This window comes from Myotis myotis, unplaced genomic scaffold (genome assembly GCF_014108235.1).
Source record: "Myotis myotis isolate mMyoMyo1 unplaced genomic scaffold, mMyoMyo1.p scaffold_m19_p_4, whole genome shotgun sequence".
Lineage (NCBI taxonomy): Eukaryota > Metazoa > Chordata > Mammalia > Chiroptera > Vespertilionidae > Myotis > Myotis myotis.
The window spans coordinates 111,440,780-111,465,695 of NW_023416346.1; the positions used below are offsets into that span (position 1 = coordinate 111,440,780).

At 42.8% G+C, this 24,916-nt stretch overlaps 1 long non-coding RNA gene across 1 annotated transcript; it reads right to left on the reverse strand.

The window, feature by feature from the left end:
- Window positions 1-1,031: 1,031 nt before the first annotated feature.
- LOC118653896 lies at window positions 1,032-24,821 on the reverse strand. The gene is made up of 3 exons (XR_004966915.1): window positions 24,789-24,821; window positions 16,869-16,970; window positions 1,032-1,150 (listed from the first exon to the last, which is right to left on the reverse strand). It is a non-coding gene; the product is annotated as an uncharacterized LOC118653896 (long non-coding RNA).
- Between the last annotated feature and the right edge of the window lie 95 nt (window positions 24,822-24,916).

The following is a 24,916-nucleotide window of genomic DNA, read 5'->3' on the forward strand; positions in this document are numbered from 1 at the left end:
TGTATAATTTATGTGTATAACATTTCATAATAATTTTTCAAATTAATGGGCATAACCATATATAAATCTTATATGTAACTCCTGTACTACTATATAGTAGTTATACAATACATAACAACAAACATTTTTATAGGATGAGGTAAAAGAAAAGAAATATTCTTTTAATATGGTTCCAAAAAAACACCCTTCAGCTATCTATATATATAAAAGGCTAATATGCAAAGTGTCCCCTCGGCAGTTCAACCGGGAAACCAGGAGTTCAATTGCTCGCTATGACATCTGCTGACCACCAGGGGGTGGTGCAGAATGAAGGAAGGCCCTGGCAAGCAGCTGAAGGGAAGGTCCTGGCCAGCAGCTGGAAGGCTCTGATTGGCCCTGATCACTGGCCAGGCCAAGGGACCCTACCCGTGCATGAATTTTGTGCACCGTGCCTCTAGTTGAATTATGAAAGTTTCCCTGCATGTTTGAACACTTAGCTTTTAATGTCTTGCTAATCATGAGAGTTTCATGTTAGCTAATTTTTCAAGACAAATATACACTTAGTGTGATGCATATTGTTAATGATAGTGGGTTTCTATTAATTTTTCAAGCAGTCTTCTTTAATAATTTCAATGTTTTGTATAACTTCTTGTTATATTTCATAAGATTGTCACTATATTTACTTCATACTATAGCTGGTGAAGACCTAGTTCTAAGTGTAGGAGTGTCAGCTCCTCCATTTACTTGTATTAGGCTTGTGTTGCATAATTAGTATTTTTATCCATTTGAGGATTCTTTGTAAGAATCTCTTGAAGCCCTTATCAGTGTCTCAAGAGTTCATTTAAACTTCTTAATATAATCTGTAAATATTTTCAACTAGGCTTACAAAAACTATAATTGTTTCTATTACCTACTGCTGTATAACTACCCAAACCGTAGGAGCTTAAAATAATTTAGTAGTATTATTAAATATTAAAATTTTGTGAATCAGGAATTTTGACAAGGCACAGTGGGAAAAGCTCATCTTTGCTTCATGAGATTTGGGTCCTCACCTGGGATAACTTGATTGTCTGGGAGTTGGAACAGTAGGGCCAGCCAGGTATTTCTCTCTCCATACAGTCTCTCCATTTGGCTAGCTTGGGCTTCCTCACAGCTTGGTTATCCAAAGGTTCTAAAAATATAATGCAGAAGCTGTTAGTCATTTTTTTGGCTAGATCCATAATTGGCATAGTGTCACTTCCACCACGATATTGGTGAAATAAGTCACTAAGGCCAGCCTACATTCAAGTAGCAGGACAATTAGATTCCACCTCTCAGGAATAGAGAATATTTTGCAGTCATATTTAGTCTTCCATAGAAATATATCACCCAAAGGGGGCCATTACAAACCCTGTAGAACTCCAAATCTTTCCCCAAAGGTGGGATGTGGAGGTCTCATACTGACCCAGGAAAGAAACCAGTGTTGGTTACTTATTATATAATAACAAGCAAAGCTTGTTTCCTTTATTTCTTTTTTTTTTTTTTTGACAAAAAATACAATTAGAAATTCTTGCATCCCTGTGAGACACCCACTCCTTTCTAAGTATAGGCAGGCATTATAGATGCTTGAAAGAGACAATGATCAAGCTGAACTGAAAGATGCAAATTGGTGATTTGCTATGGCTCCACAACCCATGCAGCTGGGTTGCAGAAATTTGAACATTTAAAGTAAATGCTTTCAATTGGCTTCCAAATGCCAGTCTCTTGTTTTCATCACTCAGTGGCCTGGCTTAGAGTGCTGGCCTGGCTGCTAGGTGCAGCTTTAGCAGTCCTGCTGCACACTCTGACAGGTGGATGGGTTACTTTCATGGAGCCAGAGGCCCCACAGCTGCTAACAGTAATTATACTTGTCAGCAATGCATTACCCTCAGGAAACTCCTGCTGCTTCATTAGGGCTAATTGCCAATAGGCAGTGCAATTTCCTAGAAGAGGAGGGGACATAAACCCGCAGGGAGTTGACAGAACAGCTGTGTGAGTTCAGAGAAGCCAGATGTGGCCATGTGCCATTAAAGTGTAGCTGAGGGCTGCTGAATTCATTCAACCCAGTCCTGGGAACAGAAGAACATAAAGAATTTGGTGAAGTAGGCCAAACTCCTCTCCATCTTATGCTCCTATCAGCTTTTGTGAAAAAATATGAATACACTTTGCTGGACTTCCAACTAAAAAAATAATCCTCTATTCTGAAAATATATTTCTTAACCTATATAGGACTTGCATTTAAAGAATTTCCCTATAGCGAGCTCCTTTCATTTATCCAGTCAGGAAATATAAACCTACTATATGTCTGGATCTGTGCCTGGTGGGAGCCAGGTCATATAAAGGCAGTGGTTCTCAACCGTGGTTGCACATTAGAATCACCTGGGAATCTTTTTAAAATCCTGATTTCTGGGCCGCATCCTCCGGAAAGTCTGTTTCTTTGTTACTAATGTTGTGGCCCCACCCCACCCCATAACAAAGAAACAGAATTTCCGGAGGATGAGGCCCAGAAATCAGGATTTTAAAAGATTCCCAGGTGATTCTAATGTGCAGCCACGGTTGAGAACCACTGATATAAAGAGTCTTGTGAGTCAAAGTAAGGACTTTGGCTTTTAATATGAAATGAAAACCACTGAAGCAGAGAATTACCCTGATCTTACATTTCAAAGCATCAGTGTGTTTACTATGTTGACAACAGACTAAAAGGGAGCGAAGGTAGAAGCAAGAACACCCATAGGGAGGCCACTGCAATAAGCCAGGTGAGAAATGATGGGGGCTCAACCAAGGTGGTCATGGGGAGGTGATGGGAAGTGAGAGGAGTATGTATATATTTGGAAGGTAGAATCAGCAGAATTTCCTGATGGACTGAATGTAGAGTATAAAAGAGAGGAATAGGGATGACTCCAAGGTTTGGGGCCTAAGTAACTTTCCAATGGATCAAGTTGCCATCAACTAAGATGAAAAAAGCCAGGAGCAATAGAATGGGAGGAAATCAGGAGTCCTGTTTGGAAGGGTGACTTTAAGATGTTATTTGCCATCCAAATGGAGATGTCAAATAAGCAGTTAGATGTATGTGCCCAGAGTAAACAGGAGTTGAAGAGAGTCCTAAACTACAGATAAATTTTGGAGTCATTGATATATGGATAGTATTTAAAGTATTTAAAACCCACATGAGCTCATCAAGGGAGTGAATGTAGATAGAGGACAGAAAATGATGGGGCACTTCACTGCTGAGAGAGCAGAGAGAAGAGGAGAGTGAGAAGGAACAGCCAGGAGCTAGGAGGAAGCTCAAGAATTCAGACTCTTTGGCCTGGCAGGCGTAGCTCAGTGGTTGGGTATTGACCTATGAACCAGGAGGTCATGGTTCGATTCCAGGTCAGGCCACATGCCCAGGTTGTGGGCTCAATCCCCAGTTGGGGTGTGCAGGAGGCAGCAGATCAATGATTCTCTCTCATCATTGATGTTTCTATCTCTCCCTCTCCCTTCCTCTCTGAAATCAATAAAACATTTTTTTAAAAAAAAATTCAGAGTCTCAGAAGCCACATGAAGGATGTGTGATTAATGGATGATGGGTACTCAACTCTGTCTCATAATGCTGACAGGTAGGGTAGCATGAGAACTGAGAGTTGACCATTGGATTGGTGTACAAGAAACTGTCAATATTTACAATTACATTTTAGCAGTTCTCTCTCAATCTTCAATATCAGTAAAAATAATTTTACCATATTGATTTGGGAAAAGGTATGCTTTTCCCTTACAGAGTAATCTAGTTTTAATATTCTTTTAAAAATAATAAATAATGAGAGTAGAAAGCAAAAGCCCCTTTTAATTAGGGTGGGGGTTAAGGTATAGTAGAGATGAGAGATGTGTTAGATAAGTTAGTTGAATAAGAATGGCCCACTTGCCCAGCTTCTGATATAAATTTGATAATAGCTCCTTATAATAAACTTCTTGCTATAGCCTCTACCTCTTCACATTTACAGAATGTCTCTCTTAGCACTTCCCCGATACTCCCAGTTTGTCTCAGAACCTTCAAGGCCTTCTCAATCCAAAGTTGAAATACTGCTTCTGGGTGAAATGTATAGCAGAGTGGCTACGAGCTTGGATTCTCAAACTACACTGCCTGGGTTCAAATCTTAGCTCTACCTCTGTATTAGCTGGCTGTCACTAGGTTATGCTGCCTAACGAACAAATGTGAATTACAACAATGAATCCGTATTCCCCCTTCATTTAACGTGGGTGGCTATAGATAAACCGCTTTGACTATGCTCCCAACTCTGGGTTATGGTAGGATCTAGTTTATGTGTCTTCTTGACTAAAGGAGCAATCTTGACCTGAGAAATGCCTGTTTTATTGGAAGACAAAAAAGACTAAGACATACTCTGCAAACACTCTTACGGCTTCTGCTTAGATGTCATGTCCATTCATATCCCTCTGGCTAAAGTTAGTCACATGGTATGGTTTCTGCTGTCAATTCCTCCCTTTCCTGTATGTACCAGTATGTGCTGCTCCACCCATCAAAAATCAGGGCTTACTTCCTGCCGTAGACCAATTCCAGCATGTCATAATTTCAAGAGTTTCATCAAAAGGTTGATGAGACTTGGGGACTCAACAGGGTTGAGTCACACATGTAGTCATCTGTTGGGAATGGCTAAAGGCATTTCCCCAAACCTGACCAGGAAACTTATTGTGGCTGCCAGACAGTTAAAGGGCATCTTAATCTACATGTTATTGCCTCCTACTGGCCAAATACCTGAACAGCCATAGGCTAATTCCCCAAACTGACAATGCTTCTGTACCCTTTGAAGCCTTACCCTTTGAAGTGTATTATCTCCACCTTGCCTTAGGACAAATTGTGTTAATAAAAGCAAGGGTCCTAGACAAGGAGGAACACACTCTTCAGTTCCTTTAGCTGAAGGTCTTCTGACCCCCAATGCCTTTCAAAATTATATCTCGTCTCTGGATTCTTTATTAGTCTCTGGATTCCTATGTCATCTACGCGCAGCCCCTTTTCCAGATTCCTGAACCCTTCTTGATGCTGGGACATGAACCCCAGCAACTTCCAATCCTCTTTCATCTGCACTGGCCTTGTGAACTTGCCTTAATCAACAGAATGTGTCAGGCCTTTCAAGCCCAGGTCTTAAGAAGGCTGGCAGCTTCCACCTCCTCTGTCTTAGGAGGCAGCTGGCATGCTGAAAGGAATCCCAGATGGACTACAAAATGAATAGAATCCATGGGAAGGGAATTCCTGAGGACATTCCAGCCTTAGCTAGGTCCCAGTTGATGTGGCTAGAAGACCCCCAAGTTAAACCAGCAGAATAACCTCCCACTGAGCCCCAGCAAAACCATAGAATCATGAGAAATAATAAAGTGATGTTTTAAGCCAATAACTTTTGGGGTAGCGAGTTTTGCAACAATGGATACATGAAGTGTATTGGTCAAGCCTCAAATAAGTGTAGCAGGGAAGTACCCTTCTCCCACGAGAGGTAATTCAATATTTTTGAGCAATGGTACAATTTATTTTAATTTAATTTAATTGTTTAAAGTATTACAAATAGTAGCACATATGTCTCCTTTTTTTCCCCATTGGCCTTCCCCCGGCCTCCCCCACCTCCCGGCACATGCTCTCACTCCCCGCCCCCCAGTGTCTTGTGTCCATTGGTTATGCTTATATGCATGCATACAGTCCTTCGGTTGATCTCTTACCTCCCCCCCAACCCACCCCAGCCTTCCCGCTGCAGTTTGACAGTCTGTTCGATGTTTCTCTGCTTCTGTATCTATTTTTGTTCATAAGTTTATAATGTTCTTTATATTCCATAAATGAGTGAGATCATGTGGTATTTTTCTTTCACTGGCTAATTTCACCCCAGAGCCTGCAGAGCTTATTCAAACTAACCAATTCTTTTATTGACCAGGTCCATCCACGCTGTTGCAAATGGTAAGAATTCCTTCTTTTTTATAGCAGTGTAACATTCCATTGTGTAGATGTACCATAGTTTTCTAATCCACTCATCTGCTGATGGGCATTTAGGCTATTGCCAAATCTTAGCTATTGAGCAATGGTACAATTTAGCGCACTCTTTCAGATACACTGTGAACTACTTCAGTGCTCTGTGTCGCTCCTGCTTATCTGTAAATGCCAATGATTTTAAATTGTAACCATCTCATTAGATTGTTGTGCGGGTTAAGTAAGTAAACAGGGTTAAAGAAATAAATGCATGTGATGCATTCAGACTTGGAACAAAATGTTAGCTATGTTTTGTTCCATCCCTAATAGGTCTGTTTCTTGCTGCTATTGCCTTAGTGGCGCCCATCAACTGCCATTTGGAAGCTGTGACCCTTGCCCTAGTCCAGATCTCTGCAGGCCACAGCTATTTCTCAAGGAAGGCCAATACCACTGACAGTAGCTGACTATTTAACTCTAACCACGTTTTACATTCACATACTTAGTTATTATCCCCAAAGCACATTTTTGTGTGTGAGAAATTAGTTCTTTTTAAAAAATATATATTTTTATTGATTTCAGAGAGGAAGGGAGAGGGAGAGAGAGATAAAAACATCAATGGTGACAGAGAATCATTGATTGGCTGCCTCCTGCATGCCCCACACTGGGGATCGAGCCCCAACCCAGGCATGTGCCCTGACTTGGAATCGAACCGTGACCTTCTGGTTCATAGGATGACACTCAACCACTGAGCCACGCCGGCCGGGCACCAGAGCACCTTTTGTCAGGACAGATCTCTAGCCTGGACCACACACTGTTATCAGGAAAAAACTCTCATCTACCCACATGTAGGGCCTAGCAGTGGACCCCTATCAGCTATCCAGGCTTCTTCTCTTGTGGTGAGTCCCTTTGGGGCTTTTAATGTCTGTCCCACTGACAAACCTTCATCGGGACCATTTCAAACCATTAAAGAAGTGTGCTAGAGGTCACAGTTTCTTTTCTCCCAAGAGGTTCTTTGGCCCCTAGGAACCCATCTACCCCAGAAACAGCTCTGTGTTTCAATTTTTTACTATAAGAATGTGTGATTTATAACTAGGAAACAATAAATCAAAGGAGAAAACCTGTGGGCTTTCTTTTAAAAATCTCCAAGTGATGATTTTTTCAAACTTAACTTTTTTGTTTTTATATTTTTATTGATTTCAGAGAGAAAGGGAGAGGGAGAGAGAGACAGAAACATCAATGATGAGAGGGAATCATTGATCGGCTGCCTCCTGCATGCCCCACACTGGGGATGGAGCCCACAACCCAGGCATGAGCCCTTGACTGAAACCGAACCAGGGACCCCCGAGTCCACAGGCCAACGGTCTATCCACTGAGCAAAACTGGCCAGGGCAAAGTTGGGGGTTTTTTTTGTTTTTTTTTTTGTTTTAAATCAAATTCCCTGTAATTCATGACATGTTAAGTTGACATTGGAGTCCCAACTTACTGAATTAGAAGAAAGCCCATTTTTTTTGCCAAGTATTTTTAAGAATCTTTAGAAAATGCTTATCAGCATCTTTGAATCCATCTTCATAGTCCCTGTATTTTACCTGAAGAACAAATCTTCCCTTCGCATGCTTAGGCCCTGAGCAGAACAGAGCCACAGGTTCCCATCCTCTGTGCAAACTTGCTCTTAACTATAGCAAGCTGTTTGCAAATGCAGGCTTTATTATCATTCAGGCACTACATAGTGAAGCCCATAGATCAGAGCCCAAACTATCTGAAAAGATAGTTTGTAACTCACAGATCCCAAGAATAGGGGACATGCCTCACCATGCAGGGTCACACTGAGAAGAAGCAGGCTTGATCAGGAGGCAGAGGGAGCCAGGTGGAAAAGGTGGGCAGAGACTTTATTATGACTTCCATGGGAAGAAACAGGTGAGACAGAAAAAGCAGGCTTAGAATTGGCTAGTTTCGCCCAGCCAGTGTGGCTCAGTGGTTGAGCATTGACCTATGAACCAGGAGTTCACGGTTTGATTCCCGGTCAGGGCACATGCCCGGGTTGTGGGCTCAATCCCCAGCGGGGGAGGTGCAGGAGGCAGCTGATCAGTGATTCTCTCTCATCATTGATGTTTCTATCTCTCCCTCTCCCTTCCTCTCTGAAATCAATAAAGAAAAAAAATGAACAAAAACAGAACCAGAGACATAGAAGCATGAAACAGACTGTACAACCTATGAGGGAAGGCAGGGGGTGAGGGGGTAAGAGATCAACCAAAGGATTTGTATGCATGCATATGAGCAAAACCAATGGACACAGACAGCAGGGGGGTGGCGAGGGCTTGTGCTTGGGGGAGGGGGTGCTGGGATAGATGTCAATGGGGGAAAAAGGAGACTCATGTAATACTTTAAACAATGAAGAATTGAAAAATAATAAAAAATAAAAGAATTAGTTAGTTTGAATAAGCTCTACAGGCTCTGGGGTGAAGAGGCTGTCCTGAGGTGTCTACTATCTGGCCCTGGGGTGATTAGAGCAGAGGAATATTGGCCTGGTGTGTAAGAAGGGGGGGGAGGGCCCCTGGATGCTTCATTTGCATATGAGAGGCACACTCTAGGTCTAGGGTGAGTTGCTTGTTATCTCTAGGAATCAGCTAACCCTGGCAGGGGCAGTCCCTTCCTAATCAGCTCTCCTCCAGGACCTACTTGCCAGAACATCAAGAACAGAGTCCTGGCCAGTGTGGCCCAGTTGGTTCGTCGTGTGCATGGAAAGGTCTCAGGTTCGATTCTGGTCAGGGCATATCCCTGGGTTTCCAGTTGTGGCCTCGATACCTAGTAGGGGGTGTGCAGTGTGCAGGAGGCAGCTGATCCAGGTGAGATGTTTCTCTCTCTCTCCCTCTCTCCTTTCTCTCTCTAAAATCAATAAAAACATATTTTTTAAAATGAGTTAAAATTCTTAAAAAGAAAGAATAGAGAAAATAAGAAGATATAGTTAGGGACCATCCTGATGCATTAGACATGTTTCTACGTCCCTGAACCTCAATGGTGGGGGATGGGGAGTAGGGGAGGTGTGGGTGGGCAGTGGCACACACGGGGACACACTGTCCAATTCTGCCCACCATGGGGAGTGGGGGTAGGGCACGTGGGTGGGGGCGGGGGTGGAGATGTGGGAAGAGTGGCACAGGGATACACACTGTCCAATTCTGCCCACTAAAAGTACAGGCCCTCAAGGCAGAGTGCCCCATTGTTTCTTTTTCTGAACTAAGAATTGAACTTATACTATTATGGCATTTCTGAGCCTCTTTGTAATTTATTGTCCCTTTTTCTGTTTCCATGAGGCGGGAACAGTGACTTCCTATTCACCTTTGCATCTCCAGATACACACAATACTAATTAATACTTAAATATTTGTTAAATAATTTAGCTAATGAATTAATTAGGGAAATAGGACATCTGGAGAAAATATTATATGAGTAAAGGTGTATAATTCTCTCTCCACTGCTTATGATCCTTGGAATTTTACCAGCCAAATTTTAAATAGAAGAAAAGCTGTTTCCTAAAATTAGTGGTACCTCCCTTCCTTGGGCCATGGCTAATTTTTCACAGCTTTATTCATAGATAACTTACACACTACGATAAAGTTCACTGATTTAAAGTGCACTAAGTCAATGATTTTTAGTATATTCGCAGAGTTGTGCACCAATCACCATAACCATCCCTAGAAATACTCAGAGTATTTGGTAAAAAAAAAACAAACAAACAAAACACACAACAAAAACAAACAAACAAAAAGAATACCCTCAGGCTTTCTTCCAATTTAGTAGGTGGGGACTCCAACATCAACTTAGCATGTCATAAATTACAGGGAATTTGATAAGCAATCTTAAGTTGGCATAATTAAGTAAGATTGCATGTTTAAATATCAAGACACCACTGGGAGGATTTTGTTAAAGCCCTCACATTTTTCTCCCTTGATTCACTGTTTTCTAGTTATAAATAATACCTTCTTACAGTAATAAAAGTTAAAAGCTACTCATAATATTCTGAGAGGGAGGAAGAAAGAGAGAGGAGGAAAAAAACATGTGAAACTTCCTATCAAATTATAACTAATTATCACTTCAGGTCCTAGCAAAGCTCTCTCCCCCCATACTTGGTACAACATAGAGCTGTTTCTGGGGAGGAGATGAGCAATGTCCCCAGGGATCAAAGAATCTCATGGGAGAAAAGAAACTGATCTCTGTCCCACTTCCTTCATGGTTTGAAATGGTCCCAAGGGAGATTTGTCAGTGGGAAGGACTGCATTTTAGGAAAAATAGATGGGAAGGAAGGTGCATTAGGAAAGCTAGTAAGAGAAATGTAGAACAGAGGAAGTAAAGGAGAAATGAGTCAGAATATATATATTCCCCATAAATGTCGAGAGAAAGCTTGAGGAAGGAATAGGTTTTTTTTAAAAAGGCAATGTATAAATGGAAATGTGCATACATTACTGGTGGGAATGAAAAATGGTGCAACCACTATGGAAAACAGTCTGGTGGTACCTCAAAAGGTTAAACGCAGAATTACCAATTGACTCAACAACCAAAGGACTCAACAATTGCACATCTACAGGTATATGCCGCTAAAGAACTGAAAACAGATATTCAAACAAAAGCTTGTACATCAAGTATGTCAAACTCATGGCCCACAGGTCGCATGTGGCCCACAATAAATATTTTTGCAACCCAGCCAATATAATGGTATTTAAGAAACATTTTAATAAAAATTTCAAATGTTGCCCTAGCCAGCTTGGCTCAGTGGATAAAGCGTCAGCCTGCAGACTGGAGGGTCCCAGGTTCAGTTCCGGTCAAAGGCACGTGCCTGGGTTGCAAGCTCGGTCCCCAGCGGGGGGTGTGCAGGAGGCAGCCAATCAGTGATTCTCTCTCATCATCGATGTTTCTGTCTCTCTCTCCTTCTCCCTTCCTCTCTGAAATCAATAAAGAAATATATTTAAAAAATTTCGTAACTTAAATTTTACATTATCCTGTTATACATAAGTAGATGCCGGATGCAAGCAATTCATGCACTTGGCGGGGGGGGGGCGGGGCGGTCAGCCTATCCTGTACCCTCTCGCAGTCTGGGAGACCTCAGGGGATGTCTGACTGATGGCTTAGGCCTGTAAGCCAGTAGTCGGATATCCTTAGCGCTGCTGCGGAGGCTCCTGCCACCACTGCTGCACTCCCCAGCCATGAGCCTGGCTTCTGGCTGAGTGGTTCATCCCCTGTGGGAGTGCACTGACCACCAGGGAACAGCTCCTGCATTGAGCGTCTGCCCCCTGATGGTCAGTGTGCATCATAGCGACCAGTCAGTCCACTGTTCAGTCAATTTGCATATTAGTTTTTTATTATATAGGATTATTAATAACAAACTACGTTCGCTAATGACTAATTACTATAATTGTGTTGCATTCATTTCCGTTATGCGCCTTATGCGCAGGCGCGCCATTTCTCTCCACTAATACTAGCAGCAAATATTTTAGCAGCCGATTGCCATGTCATTAGTCTTGTACTGACTTGTTTGGAGTGCACAACAGGAACTATTTCGCTTTTGGAGAACAAGAAAAATAGGCTTATTTGTGTTACACTTATTAATTTGTGCAGTTATTCAATGTCTGACAAGTTAATGTTCAAGAAAAAATATTAATTTTTATTAAAATGTTCTATTATTTTATGTTAACGATTACTCATTTATTTCAGCCCTTTATATTCAGCATGTCTCTATCAAAATAAACCTATGTTTCTATGAAAATTGAAGCTTTTATTTTTTTGCGGCCCACACAAACTGAAACCTTGTTTATTTGGCCCATGTTAGCCTTTGAGTTTGACATGCTTGTTGTACACCTAAGTTTACACAACACTATTCCCACTAGCCAAAAGGTGAAAACAACCCAAATAAATGGACATTGCATATAAATGAAGTAACATATTATGTGGTCTTTTTATGACTGGCTTCTTTCATTTATTACAATATTGTAAAGATCTATTCATGTTGTAGCATGTATGGGACCATCATTGCTTTTCACAGCTGGGTAATATTCCATTGTATGTGTATATTACAATTTGTTTATTCATTTATCTTTTGATGGTCCTTTGGGTTGTTTCCATTTTTTGGCTAATTAAAATTTATATGAAATATCCAGAATCTGCAAATCGGTAGAGACAGTAGATTAATGATTTCTAGGGGCTGGGGGTGAAGGAACCAGGGACAAGTGGAGGGATGGAAGAGTGATTAACTACTGATAAGTATGAGGTTTTCTTTGGGGTGATGAAAATGTTCTAAAATTAGATTATGGTGCTTTTATGGGGAATATATATATATAAAACCATCTCTCCTTTACTCCTTTTGTCCTAGATTTCTCTTACTAATCCTCCTTTAAATAATTTTCCTTCCCTTCTATTTTCCTAAAATGTAGTCATAGAACCTGGCCGGTGTTGCTCCAACCTATGAACCAGGAGTTCATGGTTCAATTCCCGGTCAGGTCACATGCCCGGGTTTCCGGTTTGATCCCCAGTAGGTGGTGCGCAGGAGGGAACCGATCAATGATTCTCTCATCACTGATGTATCCCTCTTTCCCTCTCACTCTCTCTGAACTCAATAAAAAAATTAAAATTATATATATATATATACTGTTGAAATGAGAGGGGAGAGAAAAAGGAATAAGGAAGCAGAGGAATGCTGGAGTAAGGACTATAGCATCTTCCTCCCCTGTCCACTGTGTTGCCTTTCTCAGTTTTGGATTCTCTAAAAGCAAAGCTTGAGATGGGGGTGCAGGTCGTTAATTTGAGAGGGGACCCCAAAGTGCATGAGTGAAAGTTAAATAAGTATAAGATATGGAAGAATAAATAACCAGTGTAAGGGAGCTTTATTCAGCTTGCAGGGACTAGATTGCATGCAGACCACTGAGCAGCCTATAGAAGACCTTCCGGAACTTTCCACCTGACGGTTTGGAGTTTTTATCTGTGAACTCTTGTTCCCCATTGCTTAAGGGTGGCTCCCTGAGATGATCACTCACAGGTAGTGCCTTAGTGTGGGTTCAGCGTGTTCATGGCCTTGGAGAAGGCCTGAGACAGAAGAGAGAAGCAGTGAGAGGTGAGTCAGTACTGTCCCCACAGCTGCAGCTGAAGTAGGGAGCATATCCCAGATGACGGAGCCATGTGCTACATGCCCCCTCTCACAAAACTATGGGATTCTTTTCAAATTATTTTTGTTGAAGTATAATGTATATGCAATAAAAGTCACAGATCATAAGAGACAATGATGAATTTTGACAAATGTATATGCCCATGAAAACATTTGAAATAGGAACATTTCCATTATCATAGGAAGTCCCTTGTGCCCCCTGTAGCCAATCCCTACCCACTCCCCCACCTCTTCTATCTCCATCCCAGTCAAGCATTCTGATCTCTATCAGCATAGATTGGATTAGACTATTTTAGAATTGCACATAAATTAAATCATACAGTATGTACTCTTGATTCTGGCTTCTTTTGCTCAACAAAACATTTTTGAGATTTACTCATAATGTTGCATGATCAGTAGCTTGTTCCCTTTTATTCCTGAGGAGTTTTCCATTGTATGAATACACCACAATTGTTTATCTATTTGCCTCTTGATGGAAATTTGGGTCATTTCCAGTTTGGGACTATTATGAATAAAAATTATAAACATTCTTGTACAAGCTTTTGTGGATATTTTTTAAAGTCTCTGCATGTGTGGAGTTGTCTCATATAGTCTCTCTCTCTGTGTGTCTCATAAATCTTGGTGGAAGTTGGAGAAGGAGCCAGGAAGCAGCAAAGGGAAAAGTCAGGCTTTGTTCTATTCCCCAGAAGGCCCACCACATTCCATTAAGAAGCAGGACATTTACTATAGGGAATGTATTTAATTTGTGAACTTAATGTTGTATAAGAAATAGTCAGGCCCTGACCAGTTTGTCTCAGTGGATGGAGCGTCAGCCTGTGGACTGAAAAGTTCCAGGTTCAATTCCGCTCAAGGGCATGTACCTTGGTTACGGGCAGATCCCCAGTAGGTGTGCAGGAGGCAGCTGATTGATGTTTCTCTCCCATCAATGTTTCTAACTCTCTATCCCTCTCCCTTCCTCTCTGTAAAAAATCAACAAAATATATTTTTTTAAAAGAAATAGGATAATTTTTTTAAAAAATATGCCCTTTGTTATCAGAAAATATGCACAACATATGTCCCTAACTCCTACTATATCTTTAACATACACTGCAGGTATACAGGGCTTTCACTTTCTACTTTCTTTATTTCTGTAAATCGTGAATTTCTTATGAGTATTCATTATTTTACAATCAGAAAAGCAATAAAGATTTTTAAAGTCTGTTCGGTGTGGGTGAATCTTTAAGAACGTGTCTCCTCTCCCGAAAAATCGCCATTATGATAGAACTTAAAGCTCTCAAACTGTATTTATAAACACACATAATATTCATATATGTATATAATATTAGATATATAATGTATATGTATGAATATTGAGAAAAATATTTTAACAGAAAAAAATCTTGAACAGCCTGGAGCTGAGACTAAAGCATCAAATTATGGCCCCATTACCCTCTCCCACAGGAAGTCCCAAAAATATACCCAAATAAGATTAGCATAATAAGGAAATGTACAAATAGCAAAGATTTTTAAATATGAGGATCAAAATATTTTTAAAACCTCTGATTAAATCAGAGAATCTGTGGAACAGGCCATTGAGGATCCAAGTGACTTCTCAGCAGACACTTTGCTCCTGGGTGTTCTTTTAAGCCCAACCCTGCCTTCTAGGTGGTCTGATGGGCCTCTGCATGAATGCCCTCAAAGCCTAGATTTTCCCCAAGATTCTTTTCCTTCACTGCTGCAGTATCCTAGCCTTGCTGCCTCCCTGTAACCCTCTATTCACGTGCCCCAAGCACTGACTTCTCTTCACTGCCAAGTTTATGACTTATTAACCCTCTGGGAGACAGTTAAAGACCCTGTCCCTCCCTGCAAGGAACTGGTAGAGTTCAGCAGTAGTCCTCCAGAGGCATGTCCCCTGCCTCGGTGGTCTAACCTAAAATGCTAGCTTAAATGGTGGGGGTTCTAGATCCTCTGGGAAGAGGGCATTTATGGCAGAGCTATTTAGGGCCGGGCAGGGCTTACAATGACAGCGTGCAAACAACCACCTCCTCTGCTTATGGCTTGTCCTGCCTCCACTATTTACCCACAAGGATAGAGATTCAAAAGCAGAAAATCATGAATAGCAATTTTTTTTTTTTTTGCTGCCGCTGGCACACAGCTGAGAATTGACTCAGTTCTCACTATGGAGCCAGGATGTGTCATGCTTGGAAAAGCAATTGCAGCAGTTGAGCTGCTCTCATTAAAATCATAAAATAAACGAAAGCAATCAACACTGCATCCTTAGAAGTCTCGAATAAGGCGGTAGCTCAGAAATTGCTAGTAGGCAGAAAGCTCCTTTTTCACACGGGGGAGAAAAGATTTCAGCTCCTAGTCTAATGCTTGAGTGTTGGAATGCATGCATACCTATCTAATCATATACCTTACTTCTTTGGCGTTGATGTGCACAGACTCATCAGCCTTGATACATTATAAAGCAGCATCTCCCAGCAATTTTCATCTTTGGTATGTACCCCACAGGGTAGCTTATGCGTTTTCATGAAATGACATGTGAAAGAATTTTCATAGCCGTGCTAGTCATATTAGCCCCAAACAAGAAACCACCAAACAACCATCAATAGGAAAATGAATAAAATATATAGCGATGAGAACGAATGGTCTCCAACTTTACACCCAATATAGTTGGATCTCACAACCATAATACTGAGTGAAAGAAGCCAGGTGCAAGAGTACAAATACTGTAGGATGCCACTTAAATCAAACATACAAATGTTAGTTTAATATGCTGTTAGAAGTCAAGGTAGTGGTTGCCTGTGGAGGCATGTGGTGACTACACAGGAGGCACGAGAGTACTCCTGAGGTACTGGAAATACTGTTTTTTGACCTGGTTGCTGGTTTCATGGGTGCAATCAGTTTTTGAAACCTCACTGAGCTGTAGACTTACGATATGTGTACTTTTTTGCATTTATAATTTAATGAAAATGCATTTGACAGGCATAAAGTTTCAGTCAGGCCAGATGAATAAGCTCTAGAGAGCTGTTGTACAATGTTGTACCTATAGTCAGCAATAATGTATCTTACACTTAAGAATTGGTTAAGGGAGTAGACCTCCTGGTAAGTGTTCTTACCACAATCAAATAAAACTTGTAAAATGTCTTAAATCGTTAGAAAAGATCCTCAGCATCAGACTGTGACAGATGCCTAATGGTTGTAAATTGCAGTGAAGGAAATCTAGAAGAGAGGTGAGCGGTTAAGTAGTATAAAGGTGTGTTTCATGGCTAATATCTCTCGAGGAAAGAACTTAGAAAAGTAGGGGAAAGAAAGTGTATCACATTTCAGTATGTCCCTTCTTGGAGAAACCAAGGCAAAAAGATGCCTCACACCAACAGACTTGACTAGCAAAAAGGTCACATGTCAATGCAAGAGGTAACCATCCCATGGAATGTCTTTTCTTCACTAACAGTTATACAGAGTATCATTTCGTTCTTATTCTAAGAAGCAATGAGGATTTAAAGCATTTTCTTTCCCTTGTTTCTCATGCTGATAACTCCCTGGCTCCAAATCCTCACTTAGAACAGGACAAAATGTCTAAGGACTGTGCATAGGATCCCTAAACCTAAGAGAAACCACCCAGATAAATGATGAAGGTTGAGGAAGATGATGGCTGAGAAGAGCTTTGGTGCTGCCTCCAACTGAGGGCACTGGGCCAAAACATAAAGGAGGGCAAGTAGGGTCAGCAATGAAAGGGGGGGGGGTGGAGCAAGAAAGGGAGTTTTGGGGGGAAATGACTAGGAAGCCAGCAACTTACCAAATTCTCCTGATAGGCAGGCTCTGGGGCCAACTAACTCCTTGTTGGTGCTGTGTCATAAACATTGTGGTTGAGAGGTGCTCAGGTGAAAGTCCTCAAATACTAGAGAAAGAGGAGACAGGGAAAGTGTTTAGAGAGCCACAAATGTCTTTTTCAGACAATTGCACAGCATTTTATAGATACACAAGAGAAAAATCTCTGAGGAATTTGTGACAAGGATAATGAGAGTCCATTAACTTAACTTCTCCAAAGAACAAAGAACTCCTTGGGGACAAATCACGTGCCTTTGTAACTCACTGATCTTGTCACCTCTTAAGGTCCCTTTCTCCTAAAGCACTGTTTCTCACACTTCACTTTAAGTGCTATGAATGCCCTGGAGATCCGGTTAAAACACAGATTCTGATTCATGGGTCTGGGCTGGGGCCTGAGAGTCTGTATTTCTAACCATCTCCCAAGCGAAGCTGATGCTGCCGGCCTATGGACCACGCTTGGAGTGGCAAGGTCTTAAAACAGGGATTTGTTAGTGATCTGAGAGGCCTGATAGGCTCCTCTTATTGGTGTTTGCAAATTTTATTTGCGTATACACTAATTGTCTCTGGAAGACACAAAGACAATATCAACAGTGTTGTGGGGGGTGGACACTGGCTGATGGAGGACAGAGCTGGGAGAAATACCATTTCCTGTATACTATTTGCACTTTGTGATTCATAAGCCACGTGAAGGTATACCCATTCCAGAAATTAAATCAATACATTTACAACAGGGAGGGGGAAAAACAAGAATTCATTTATTGTATCCGGTTTGTTCCGAGGGATTAAAGCAGGCACCAGTATTAATCTGTCTCCACATTTTGATTCATTCCTTAACTTGGTAAGCAAAGCCAGATCCATTGTGTGGAGACTTAATTAGTATCTAGGAAGCACTAGGCTTTATCACAAGGGTCCCTCATCTTGTCCTGCAGGTGTTGATGGTGAGCGCTGTCATGGAGATCTGGGGCATTTCAGTGATGAACAGTGATGGAAGGGTGCATATTTCAACACAGGCGTGTGTCTAAGATGCAATTCATCAGCAAGATAAAGACTGTTAACATTACAGCTCCCTCTGTCATGGCTTTTCCAGCACAATCAAAGCAAAGCTGTTAGAATTAGGAAGGGGACTGACATGTGGCACTACTGGCTGAGCGGGAAATGTTAATTTTGGAAGAAAGGGAATCTGTCCTTTAATTGAACAACTGATTTTCAAATACATTTTCAGATACTGATTTCTTTCTTTTCTTAAAGTATATTTTTTATTGATTTCAGAGAGGAAGGGAGAGAGACATAGAAATGTCAATGGTGAGAATCATTGATCAGCTGCCTCCTGCATGCCCCCTACTGGGGATGGAGCTTGAAACTGGGGCATGCGCCATTGACCAGAATCAAACCCAGGACCCTTCAGTCCACTGGCTGACGCTCTATCCACTGAGCTATACCAGCTAGGACCAGTCACTGATTTCTTTTTTTTAAAAAAATATTTTATTGATTTTTTACAGAGAAGAAGGGAGAGGGATAGCCAGAAACAACGATGAGAAACATCGATCAGCTGCCTCCTGCACACTCCCTACTGGGGATGTGCCCGCAACCTAGGTACATGCCCTTGACCGGAATCGAACCTGGGACCCTTCAGTCCGCAGGCCGACGCTCTATCCACTGAGCTAAACCGGTTCGGCCTGATTTCTTGAACTTACTATTTATTCATAAGCAGAAAACTTGATTGAAAAGAGTGTTTATATTTGGCAGATATTTATTGATAAACTTTGTAATGAAGTGTAGTATACAAAAAGTGCACAAATCATAAGTGTGTATCGATTTCACAAAGTGAAAACAAACAAGTAAAAAAATCAAGAAAGAGAATATTACCAGACACCCAGAAATCACCCATTATATTCCTTGCCAGTCACTAACACAATACCTTTTTTTTAAATTCCAACGTTTTATTATGATAGTTTTCAAACATATTGAAAAGTTGATAGCCCTGCACAATACCTATCTTGACTTCTAACAGCATAGTAGTTTTGTGTGGTTTTGAGCATGACAGAATGGAATCATACACTATCGTGCTTTTAAGATTTTAATTAGCAACCTCGTGCTCCCCTTTTCTAATCAGAAAATTGTACATCTTTGTCTCTCCACTTAGAGAGGGTGACCACAAGTGTCTGGCTGATTAAGTCATTGATCGAAGTACATCCCGGAAACCACAGTGATCTCTTTCAAGCGAGTTGCATGAGAGAACATCACCCCCAAATTACAATGCCTCTCTATAAAAGGACACATCCCAGGACAGCGTCTTTATCTCCATCCTCTTTCCAAGTCATCAATTTTAAATTACCAAGTGACCCAGAGGCACTACAGATTCCAGGTCTGCAATTCTCTTCAGAGTCAGGAAAAAGAGTGGAGAAGATAAATCTTCCGCCTGTCAGCGGACCCTGAAACCACAATATCCCTGTTAACCTCGTTAGGAAGAAATTCCATTCTCTTATACTCTGGGGAGGAGAGGAGATGCAGCCCCTGAAATTAGATTCTCTTCTCTGCTGGCGGAAGATGGGGCAAGACCAGGGGCAACTTCATTTTGGATTTAGCGGGTGACTAAATGGGGTGCCTAAGGGATGTCTTTTGGGTGAGGAAACTCTGGGCAGGGAAGATGTATAAAGTGGCACAAAGAAGACTTGAGAATAAAATGCTATAAAAGCAATTGATGAAGTTGTTGACAGAACAGAGACTTGGAAATCTAGTTATGTGGTATGGATATCAGAAATTGGTGCTATTTATGACCATACAGAGGATACTGGAGACCAAAAAAAAAAAAGCAGCGTCGTTACTTTCTCATTTTTCCCCTCACAAAATCTCTCTAACTGAAGTCTACCTCACTCCATGTCAAACCCAGCAAAACTGAGGGGGTAATAATAGCCATGGGGAAGGATTTAAAGAACAAGAGCCCATTTTTATCACAACAGGAGAGGTGAAAGCTTTGTTTTTTTCAGAATAAAATCATGATGGCTGTAGAATGTAAAGATTTAATACCAAATGTTTACCCAATGCAAAGTCCTTCTATAACATCCATATGTACATTACAGAGCCTGACATCTTGACAAAGTGACATTTCCCATCTTATTTTAGGTCCTCAGAACCCACTGGTGGTGTCATGGGCCGTACAAGGAAGTTGTAGCAACTGGGAAGCTTTCATGGGGTGTCTACTTCACAGTTGGCACAAATTGGGGTATATTCCCTGACCTTAGGGACCTCACCATTGGAATGAGGGTGTAAGCATCACCTGGAAGTTTGTTAGAAATGCAGAATCTCGAGCCCCTCGCCACTCTTGAATCAGAATGTGCATTGGAATAAGATTCCCAGGTGGTTTACACCCATATTTTAAGTCTAAGGAGCTTTGAGCTTAAATGACACTCTAGCTCAGTTACTCTCAGCCCTGTCTGCACATTAGGACATTCTGGAGAACATGAAAAGTCCTAGTTCCCAGTAGAGTCGTAACTCACATGAAGACCTGGGGTTGGAACATTCCAGCCACAGGGAAGAGGCAGGGAAAAGGCCATGAGGTAGGAACAGTCTTGCTGTAGGCCAGGAACAGCAAGTAAGGTGGAGCAACGGAAAGACTGTTGGGAGTTGAGGTAGCAAGAAATGCCATTCCAAAGCAATGGACTATTTAGACTATTGGGACTAGTAAGAATTTTATTCAATGGGAAGTCATTGGTTGGGTCTTGAACAGGGACTAATTTGTAAGCATTCAGTATAAAATACTTAAGCCCTGAGTGAAATTGTGATGTTTTCTAATTGTTGGGTTGGTTTTTTTACTCCCTTGTTCCCTTACCCCATTAAAAAGCAAAACATAACCCATACAGTATTAACTGAGAGTAGTCTATTTGATCCTCTTCCAGGATTCTTCTTGGGCTGCTCCCTCTCCCTCCTCCAACAATAACTCTATAAAGTCCTTTTTGACCAAACCCTCACTAATGTTCCCCTAGGAGAAGTCACTTAACATTCAGTTAGATGAGCTCTGAGTAGAGTCTGTGTGCACGGCTCTTGTCCTCATCCTGAAAAGGACCTGCCTCACTTCTCCCTCAGAAACATAACTCTGGGTGATGGGATGACAGTGCAAAGTCAAAAGAAATGAGGGATGGAGCGTGGCTGGCGTGGCTGAATTGTTGAGCATTGACTTATAAACCAGGAGATCACGGTTCGATTCCCAGTCAGGGCTCATGCCTGGGTTGCAGGCTCAATTCCCAGTGTGGGGAGTGCAGGAGGCAGCCGATCAATAATTCTCTCTTGTCATTGATGTTTCTATCTCCCTCTTCCTCTCTGAAATCTAACAAAAATATTTTTTTAAAAAAAGAAATGAGGGATGGAGAAGGATGGGGTGCAAAGTCTGGGAGATAATTCTCAAAGACTGCCGAATCCGGCAAAGACAGTAAATACCATCCAACACAATTTTTCCCACTTCATAGATTTGGAAAGTGAGACCTGGAAAAGTGAGGTTATTTTATTTGCCACGGATGTAGAGATAACTTGTGGCCAAATGCAATCTAGAACCCAGGCCCTCAATGAAATTGCCTGTCCTCTGAGGAGTGCTAAACCTGCTCTTTATGAATATAGTTTGCCTCCAGACAGCTTGACACCATCCCACCCCCTGAGCCTATAGTGTGGATGTCTGGCCCTGTCCCTGTCCTTGGAGCTTCTGTGACTATCCCAAAGATTCTCACTAGAGTCAGGACAAATCCAGGAATGTAAATGCCAGAAGACCTTAGAGGCGGTGGAGTAAAAAGAACTCAACTGGTGGGGTATTTCCAGGGTCTTCCCCAATTTCATACACCTGAATCATTCCAGCAGACCAGCAAGAAACCCAAAAGAATCACAATTTATAAGAACCTTCGGAGAGGTGGCTGCCAGCCCAAGAAGGTCTCCTAAAACTTTTCCTTATCCCATGTTTCCTAGGGTAACCCTGGACCTCATAAACAAGCCCCAGTAATCAGCATGTAGCCCAGCAACCTTCATTGGACTTGGATGTAATGGTCTTCACCATCAGGCAAATTCTGGGCAAGAGCAGTATGAGTGGATCCCCAATGTAGGAACCACTCAGGGTCCACTACCATGGCACCTCCTGATTTTTCTGGATAACAAGTCACTCCAAAATTTAGTAGCTTAAAACAATAAGCATGTATTAATTCTCTTGTTTCTGTGGGTCAGCTGAAAGTTTCTTCTGGTCTGAGCTACCTACCCACGTGTCTGGTAGCTGGCAGGGTAGCTGGTGTAAGGGGGGGCCACAGATGGGAAGGTTCATCTCTGCTTTATAGAATCCAGTAGGCTAGCCTGGGCTTCTTCACGTGGTGGACTCAGAGTTGCAAAGAGCACCAAGAGAGGGCAGATTACAAAGGGCAGGGGCTATTCAAGATTCTGCTTGTGTCATGTGTGCTACTATCCCATGGCTAAGTCCAGATTCAAAGGGTGGGAAAACAGACTCCACCTCTTGATGGGAGGGGCAGCACAGTCAATATGCAAATGACTGATAAAGAACAAAATTCAACCGAGTAAATCTGAAGCTCTAATTTGCAGCAATTTATGAATGGGCAGCATCCCATAGAAGGGCACTCCTAGGGGTGGTACAAATGGAAAGTTTTTATAGAAGAGTAGATCAAGGGAACTATTGGTGGGGGGAAGAAAGGATTATTTTTAGACCAGAACATCTTCATGTGGGGGGCAGGGAGGGGGAAGAGAACAGCAAGGGTTTTTATCATGCAGATTGCCTATTCTTTCTATGGAGGATGGAGAGAGCCCACATGACAGATTACCTGTTAGCCACAAAATTCCAGACTGGTTGATTAAGATTAGGTTTCTGGGAGAGGTTGAAATAGCAGTTAGATCAGGTATTAAATACTAGAGGCCAGGTGCACAAAAATTTGTGCACTCAGGGGGGTCCCTCGGCCCAGCCTGTGCCCTCTCGCAGTCTGGGACCCCTCGGGGGTGACCACTTGCTGGCTTAGGCCTGCTCCCTGGGGGATCGGGCCTAAGCTGGCAATCAGACATCCCTCTGGCAGCCCAGCAGCCCCCGGGGGATGTCCATTTGCCAGCGGGGAGCAGACCTAAGCTGCAGTCAGACATCCTTAGCGCTGCTGAGGAGGCAGGAGAGGCTCCCACCACCACTGCTGTACTGGCAGCCATCAGGCTGGCTTGTGGCTGAGCAGAGCTTCCCCCTGCGAGAGCACACTGATCACCAGAGGACAGCTCCTACATTGAGCATCTGACCCCTGGTGGTCAGTGTGTGTCATAGTGACCAGTCATTCCCAGTCTTTCTGCTGTTAGGGTCAGTTTGCATATTACCCTTTTACTATATAGGATAGAGGCCTGGTGCATGGGTGGGGGCTGGCTGGTTTGCCCTGAAGGGTGTCCCGGATCAGGGTGGGGGTCCCGCTTGGGTGCCTGGCCAGCTGGGATGAGGGGCTGATGGCTGTTTGCAGCTGGTCACACCCCCTTCAGGGTGGGGGTCCCCACTGGGGTGCCTGGCCAGCCTGGGTGAGGGGCTGAGGGCTGTTTTCAGGCTGGTGGGCGACCGAAGCTCCCAGCCTCTTTTTTTTTCTTTTTTTTAATTCTGGGATTTATTTACCTTCTATAGCTGTCACTGGAGCTGAGAGCCAGCTCCAACTCTGAGGCACGTCTCCAGCTCTGAGGCTATGGCTGGCTGAAAGCAGGTATCTGGGTTTGTTTGGCTTCTATAATTGAAACATTGTTGCTTCCAGAGCTCAGAGCTGGGCCATGGCAGGCAGGGAACCTTGGCTTCCTCCATCACTGGAGCAAGCAAGCCTCATGTTAGCTTCAGCTGCGTGGCTGCTGGCCGCCATCTTTGTTGGCAGTTAATTTGCATATCCTGCTGATTAGCCAATGGGAAGCATAGCGGAGGTATGGTCAATTACCATGTTTGTCTATTATTAGACAGGACTAGAGGTCTGGTGTATGAAATTCATACACTGAGAGGGAGGGGTCCCCTCAGCCTGGCCTGTAGCCTCTCACAGTCCAGAACCTCTTGGGGGATGTCCGACTGCCGGCTTAAGCCTGCCAGCAGTCGGACATCCCTCTTGCTGTCCAGGACCCCTCGCTCCTTACCGCCCGCCTGCTCACTGCTCCTTACTGCTCAGCTCGCTGTTCCTTAGCATTGCTGCAGAAGTGGGAGAGGCTCCCGCCACCATCACTGTGCTTGCCAGTCCTGAGCCCAGCTTCTGGCTGAGTGGCACTCTCACTGTGGGAGCCCACTGACCACCAGGGGGCAGCTCCTGCATTAAGTGTCTGCCCCTTGGTAGTCAGTGCGCATCATAGCAACCGGTCATTCTGGTTGTTCTGCTGTAACGGTCACTTAGACTTTTATTATATAGATATGTTTGGTATCTTAAGCCTTAGCACAAGTGACGCCATTTTGGACCTGTGGTTTTCTCTTTAACAGGGCATACATATGAAGATGGGAGCAATTTGTGACTTTTTGTTTTTTTTCAATCAACCACAGTGTCTGTGGCAGAAGAAATGCTCTCTAGGAGCACTTTGTCCAGAGCCCTACAGGCATAAACTTCCTTCCTCACCCCATGAACAACAGAGTGTTTCTCTTCCTTCTTTCCCATGGTCACTTGCTTTGCCTCTTAAGTAATTGGGTCCCACAGAGACATCACAATATTCAAACATGATAAAATTCCAATAAAAATAGCTAGTATTCCATATTATCCACTGATTTATATATTATACTAGAGGCCCAGTGCACGAAATTTGTGCATGGTTAGGTTCCCTAGCAGCTGCTGGCTGCCAGCCAGGGCCTTCCTTCCCCAGCTGCCTGCCACCGCTGCCGGCCGGGGCCTCCCTTCACACCCTCCTTGGCCTGGTGCCACCCGCTCACCTGCTCCATCATCCGACAGTGGTCCCACTCTCATCAGGGCCCATCAGGACTGGCAGCACCTCCACTGCCGCCCGCTGCCAGCGCCACGTCACTGACACCCGCCATGTTCCATGCCGTCCCCTGGTGGT